General features: G+C 48.0%; 1 pseudogene; it reads left to right on the forward strand.

The window, feature by feature from the left end:
- Nucleotides 1–5,150: 5,150 nt before the first annotated feature.
- On the forward strand, nucleotides 5,151–6,007 carry LOC121455934 (annotated as a pseudogene).
- The last annotated feature ends 1,354 nt before the right edge of the window (nucleotides 6,008–7,361 follow it).

Raw genomic sequence — 7,361 nt, forward strand, 5'->3', positions numbered from 1 at the left:
ACTGAGTCCACCATAGGCCATGGCCCAGGCTATGACATAGAAATTGATGAAGCCTCTTGTGCTCCCGAGAGCCAGAATACTGACCCTGATGTCAGCACGGCCACTGGCCCCAGCAGGGATACTGAGTCCACCCTAGGCCATGGCCCAGGCCATGACATAGAAATTGATGAAGCCTCTTGTGCTCCCGAGAGCCAGAATACTGACCCTGATGTCAGCACGGCCACTGGCCCCAGCAGGGATACTCAGTCCACCATAGGCCATGGCCCAGGCCATGACATAGAAATTGATGAAGCCTCTTGTGCTCCCGTTAGGCAGAATACAGTCCCTAATGTCAGCACAGGCACTGGCCCCAGCAAGGAGAGTGAGGGCACCATAGGTGATGGCCCAAGCCAGGACACAGAATGTGATGTAAGCTTTGGTGGTCCTGTGCCTTCCTGTCTGTACCCTGAAGTCATCATTATCTCTGGCCCCCCCTAGGAGAGTGAGGAGTCCCTGTACTTTCTCCCGAGCTGGAGGGAAGATCATGAAGAATCCGAGGGCGTTCTGCCCAGCCCAAATGAAGACAACTTGAATAACGAGAAGAACCAGAACCCCGACAGGAGGAGGAAGAGATGGCGCCTTAAAGGGCTGAGGAGGCAAATCCATCGTCTCTGCCGCTGTTTCTTCTGTTGCCTCCTCACCCCAACGGAAGAAGCCCCAACCCCCAGGTGAGGGACAGGGAGAGGGGGGAAATGGAGTCCCAGTGAGACCAGGTAGACAAGCCCTGTGACTTCTTGTGTATTTCATCTTTGCTTTTGCCACGGATACGCGGCACCATTTAGAGGACACGAACCCTAATGTCTGTGACCCTAGAAGGAGCTTTCCCATTCTGCCCCTTTATATGGATTCTGGGAAAGTTGAGCCTGAAGCAGACAAGCAGAGGATGCAACCAGGGGCAGTGGAGGGAAGGAGAGGGGTTTGGGCTTGGGGAAGGGAGATCAGGTTAGGCAAGAGGAATCACGTAGAGCGCTGTGGGACAAGAGGCTAGCCCAGTGGTGAGTCCTGCCTATGTCAGAGTCACTAACAGAGTCCTTTGCTTGTGTCTCCTTTCAAGGTCTGCAGAACAGGCCTGGGGCATGGTTCTTAAACCATGGGTCTCGTTCGGCCTGGTGTGGCCTACCAGCCACAAGAGGGGGCCAGGCCAGAACATTATAGAGCTATTTGTACCCGAAATCATCATGCCCTGTGACACACGCTGTGACACATGAGGACAAGCTCTATACCCCTCCTCTCCCTGCAGTGGGAGCTGTTAGCTCCCATAAGGTAAGCTGATACTTGTCCCAGCACTATGGCTGGACAGAAAAGTCGGACACACGGCCACCCCATTTTAAAGAGCCAGCCTTCCAACTTCTGCAATCCACGTTATGCAACTTCATGTTCCACACAACATGGGGTCTTCACCAAGTCGTCCCCTAATTTTTGAAGATCCTTATCGATGACCAGCTGTAAAGAAGTCCATGTACAGGGCAGAGAGGAGGAGAGGGGTGTGTGGGACAAGGCAAGAGAGAAGAAAATCAGTAAGACACTAGGGAAGGAGAGGAGTCTGCCCATAGGAAATTCCAGTTCCAGCCAGGCAGCTGAGAAGAAAGAGATGAGCATGTAGGGCAGGGACAGGGACCTTGGGCGGACTGATCCGGAGAAACTCCCTGGAGAAGAGATATATAGAGTTCAGGGCATGGGTTCCCGGGAACAGAAGACCATGCCTCCCTAGGGGGTTCAAACCAACCCCTTCCCAGGATCCTCCTCCTCTTTCTGCTCTAACCAACCTCAGGCTGATCTGGAAGAATCTGCGTCCTTTTCTTCACAGCCTCCTGCCACCAGGGTCCACACTGCCCTTCCCATGTTCCAGCAGTTCAGAAACTGTGGTAGTATTTTTATCCCAGTGAATGATTCTTTCCCTTTGACTAAAATTCCAGGACTTTTCTGGCTACTGTGAAAAGGTAACTAGGACTTGAGGGGGCTGTGGAGCATCACCGCTGGACAAGGCCAGCCTCCTTGGACGGCTTTGTGTCCAGTGGTGACATCCGGGGTCTAGATTGGGGGAACAGTCACTGTCATGGAGCTACAAGGTGTCAGCCAGTGTTATTGTGTTATTGTGTACATTCTGCAGAATCCTCATGGTTACCATGCAGGTTGTGAACAGCTCTCTGTGTCAGCGAGAGCTTCCCAGCTGTCAGGGAATCCAGGGTTCTTGTCTGAGGGGATTTTTTGGATCAGTGGTTCTCAATATTCCTAATGCTGCAACCTTTTAATACAGTTCCTCATGTTGTGGAGACCCCCCCCAAAAGACAGTTACCTTTGCTCCTGTTTCTGATCTTAGGTGAGCCTGTGAAAAGCTCATTCAATCCCCAAAGAGGTTGAGACCCACAGGTTGAGAGGCACTGAAGTGATGACTTAGTTTGAGTCCTCTGAGTGTCTCTGTGTGGAAGATGAGTTTCTGAAGCCTGGTCTTGATGGAATCCACCAATGAATCGGGCTTTCTTATGACTGCTGAGAATGCTGGCATTGGTCTTTCTGAATATGGGCATTGTGTCAGCTTAGCAAATAGCAGTCTACTCCCTCGGCCACCGCTGAGCACAACTTGCACACACAAGTCTCTGTGGCAGCCTACAGTGCCGAACTTTACTGGTATTGATGGTGCAATGGGTCAGCAGGTCATCCTGAGGAGAGCTTGACACTTGTCTCCCTGTGTCATGAATCATTTGCCAGATACCCTAGGGCCTTTGAGATAGGAACTTGGTGCAGACAGATACCTATTCTAGCATTCACTTACTGAATTTGCCCATTCTGCTGACAAAACACTGTAGCCACGGCCACTTAAGTGAGAAAGCGTGTTACTTAGGGGTCCACAGTTGCAGAGGGGGACAGCACATAAACATCCTGATGGGAATCTAGCAATAGGCAGACAGTCATGGCATTGGAGCTGGAGGTGATAGCTGACACTGATTCTCAAGCCACAGGGAGAGAGGGAGAGAGAGAGAGAGAGAGAGAGAGAGAGAGAGAGAGAGAATATATATGGAGTAGAGGGAGAGAGAAATTAGAGAGAGGGATATATACGTATATACACATAAACACAGACATATATATATATATATATATATATGGAGAGAAAGAGAGGGAGGGAGAGAGAGAGTTATTTGGAATGGGATTGGCTCTAGAATCCTTAAAGCTCTGTGACCCCCTACTGACACTTCCTCCTTCCAGGCCATACCTCCTGGTCCATATCCAAACATGTTCATCCATGGGGGCCATTCTCATTCAAACTAAGCCACATACTAACCAGAATGGGGAGAGGAAACTCTTGAGTAGCATCACCCTGAGCTCTGACTGCCGCTGTCCCCACCCTTCCGCTCTCCTTGCACTCTCAGAGAGCAGATGACACCACTGTCTCTCTTGAAACTTGCAAACCTGCACTTCCATTAAGATGTCTGGAAGACAGAAGAGACCCTTACACTCACTTTTATCCACAACGAAGTTTCTTTTGTGGAACTCCTCACCTAGAGGAGCCCTTTTTGCCTCTCTGCACCCAATTGGATGTTTGTGACCACCTCACACGGTCAGAATGGGCTAGATAGTCTCAGAAAAAGAACAAATAACAGGCACACCCCTCAATCCTCATTGGGAGACACAACATACAAAACCATCAGTGGTCTGCCTTATGTGACAATGGAAGCCTGACCACAGTGGCAGCCCGTCAACTAACCCATGCCACAGCCTCTTTGCCAACTTGCTGAAAGAGGTGGGGCATTCAGTGTTAGTGTCTTCCTGCCCCTGACTATCAGACACAGTAGTCAACGTGAACATAAGTCCTGGACCAGCGCAGGGCACCATGGAGTTTAGGGAGTGCCCTGCCAATCAGCTCCTTGTGTTGGGAAAGCCATCTAAGCAAGCAAAGGGCGATTTTCTCAGTTTTCTCATGAGACTTTGGAAAGCAGGGGGATTAGTAAACTCTGTGTGACTCTGACATCATGATCTGTCTCCTGTCATGGGGAAGCTGAATGGGAGGCAGGTGGGCAGGTGGCCAGAGAATTCAGGCTGAGCACCATGGAAGGTTAGAATGGGACTCACATGTCTGGTCAGCTCTCCCCAAGCAAAGGCTGTCTAGCCAGGGCCAAGGTGAAAGAAATCTGTCCCTGACAGACAGACAAGGTTACAGAATCCATTAGGGACACTATCCAGTAAAGCCAGGCCACTTCCTTTCAAAGACTTGAAGGCACCAGCCTCATGTGCCCTTTGGTCTTACCTCAGGAAAGCATGTGGTCACTTCTCTGCCCCTTTCAGACAGCAAATCCACACTGCTCATCTTCACACAAGTCAAGAAACCATGTGATTTGTTTTGTTTGTATTTTTGGCCAAACTTCCTGATCCCCAGGCTGCTCACCATGGCAGGAAATGGACAACTTTTGTTGTCCTTAGCTTGCAGGCACTCATGAACACATTCAGCCACAAGCTTTTCTTGCTTCCCATCCAGAGCTCCAACAGGGGATTGACCACCACACAGGGTCAATTATTCATTTGTTCTGTTGACAACACTTGGCTCCTGAGAGATATCATAAGATGAGAATGTAGCCATGAAATTGCTCTCCTAGTGACAGGAGTAACTCACTCCACCAAGTGCTCGGTCTTCAAACGTGAGGGCGTGAGCTCAGAACCAGCTGCCACATAAAAGCCTTGAAGGGCAGTGTGAGCATATCATCCTACCCCTGTGGAGGTGCAAGAGAGAAGTCCCCTTTTCATCCTTGTACAGGTGGTCTAGAGTTACTGACAAGTCACGGGTTTAAGGAGAGTGTCTCAGGAAGCAAGGTAAGTGCTCCAGAAGACACATATGAACCCAGACACACACACACAAGTTGGGAGACATGAAGAAAAGGGAATAGAAAGAAACATGGGTGAAGGCTTCATCTTTCATAAATGATTGTTCTTATGTGCGGGATCTATTTCTCAACCTACGTTAACTGTGATTTTGCCCACAGCATTCTAGTGAAAAGCCTTTTTCACGATGTCACGGTCGTATGGAACCCACTGCTATTTTTCTTTTGATGTTGGCACATCAGGACTATGTTCTACTCTTAAAGAACATATGCCAGGCTCTTTCTGTTCCCAGCGCAGCCATGGCTCGTGGTCCCAAGAAACATCTGAAGTGTGTAGCAGCTCCAAAGCATTGGATGCTGGATAAACTAACCGGCGTGTTTGCGCCTCGTCCATCCACTGGCCCTCACAAGCTGAGGGAATGTCTGCCTCTGATCATTTTCCTGAGGAACAGGCTTAAGTATGCCCTGACTGGCGATGAAGTGAAGAAGATCTGCATGCAGCGCTTCATTAAGATTGATGGCAAAGTCAGGACCGATATAACCTACCCTTCTGGGTTTATGGATGTCATCAGCATTGACAAGACTGGAGAGAACTTCGGTCTGATCTATGACACCAAGGGTCGCTTTGCCATTCATTGTATTACACCTGAGGAGGCCAAGTACAAGTTGTGCAAAGTGAGAAAGATCTTTGTGGGCACAAAAGGAATCCCACATCTGGTGACCCATGATGCTTGCACTATTCGCTACCTGATCCCCTCATCAAGGTGAATGACACCATTCAGATTGATTTGGATACGGGCAAAATAACCGACTTCAAGTTTGACACTGGTAACCTGTGTATGGTGACTGGGGGTGCTAACTTGGGAAGAATTGGTGTGATCACCAACAGAGAGAGACATCCTGGCTCTTTTGATGTGGTCCATGTGAAAGATGCCAATGGCAACAGCTTTGCTACCCGGCTTTCCAACATTTTTGTTATTGGCAAGGGCAACAAACCATGGATTTCTCTTCCCAGAGGAAAAGGAATTCGCCTCACAATTGCTGAAGAGAGAGACAAGAGGCTAGCGGCCAAACAGAGCAGTGGGTGAACGGGTCTCTAAGAGACATGCTGGAGACGTATTTGTACTCTTGCTAACAAGCCTTTCTAGGCAACGTGCTAGATTAAACAACATGATGAAAACTAAAAAAAAAAAAACAAAAAACAAAAAAAAACATATGCCATATGTTTATTATTTCATTATTCAATAAAGAAATTCCTCTGTTTATTATTTACCTTATTAAATGTTGACTTGATTTTTATCCTGACCCGTGGGGCAATATTATACAAGCCCTACATTGTATGGCAGCCAAACTTACAGACCAGCTCATACCTGGCCACACGGAAGGTGGTCACATGACTTTCAGACAGGATGTCGCCATCCTAAAAAGATTAAGATATGCTAATATTGTTCTGACTCTTTCTTTGCCATTATGGAGATCACCTGGAAAGTGTTAATCCAGGCTACCTGACAGAGCAACCATACTTGTAGCAACTCGTGTGTCAGGATACCTATGTCTTATTGGTAGCTGTTTCTGACACCCACAGACATGTCAAGTCTACAGCATGGCCACAGGGACACCCGATACCGTTTTTTTTTGTTTTGTTTTTATTGTGGTTGTTGTTGTAGTGGTGGTTGTTGTTGTTGTTTTGGGAGAGACAATATTTCTCTGTACCTTTAGAAACTTGCTCTGTAGAGCAGACTGGCCTGCCTCTGCCTCATGAGTACTGCATTAAAGGCATGCGGCGCCACCACCACTCAGCAAACTGATGCTCTAATTGCATTGACATGAGCAGTCCAGGAAAAAGCTAGGAAGGCCTTTATACAGCCTGATATACAGATAGAGTTCCAGGACAGCCAGGGCTACACAGAGAAACTGACTTTAAAACAATAATGGAAGAAGTGGAGAGATGACTGAGGTTGAGAGCAGTGGCTACTCTGGCAAGGACCCAGGTTCAACTCCCAGTAACCACAAGCAGCTCACAGCCGTCTCTAGCTCCAGCCCCACAGGGTCAATGCATTCTGACCTCCACAAACACTGCACACATGACAGGCCCTCATACACATTCAACAGGCGCACACACACTTGACAGGCACACATGGCCAACACTCAAACAAAATGAAAGTAAATACATATTTAGAAACAGAAAGAAGATAAAAGTAGGCTCGAAATATAGCTCAACAGTATAGCGCCCTGGCCATGTGTGAGGCACCAAGTTCAACTCTTAGCAACAAAAAAAAACAGTATCAAAGTCATCATTATTTCTTTGAAAAATAAACTGCTGCTGCATGTTAAATACATATCTTCTCTACACAGTGGACTTTACTGAAGTCTCTTCCTATATTCTGTATACACAGTAAATGAACTGTACTATTTATATGGCACGTGGGCTGCAGCAGAGGAGTTCAGAGCTCTGTCTAGAGCCTGAACTCACTGAGGACCTTAAAACATTGCTGAACTAGCATCACTATC

This window comes from Microtus oregoni, unplaced genomic scaffold, assembly GCF_018167655.1.
Source record: "Microtus oregoni isolate MIOR12 unplaced genomic scaffold, Mior012 000014F_ref0000157, whole genome shotgun sequence".
Classification (NCBI taxonomy): domain Eukaryota; kingdom Metazoa; phylum Chordata; class Mammalia; order Rodentia; family Cricetidae; genus Microtus; species Microtus oregoni.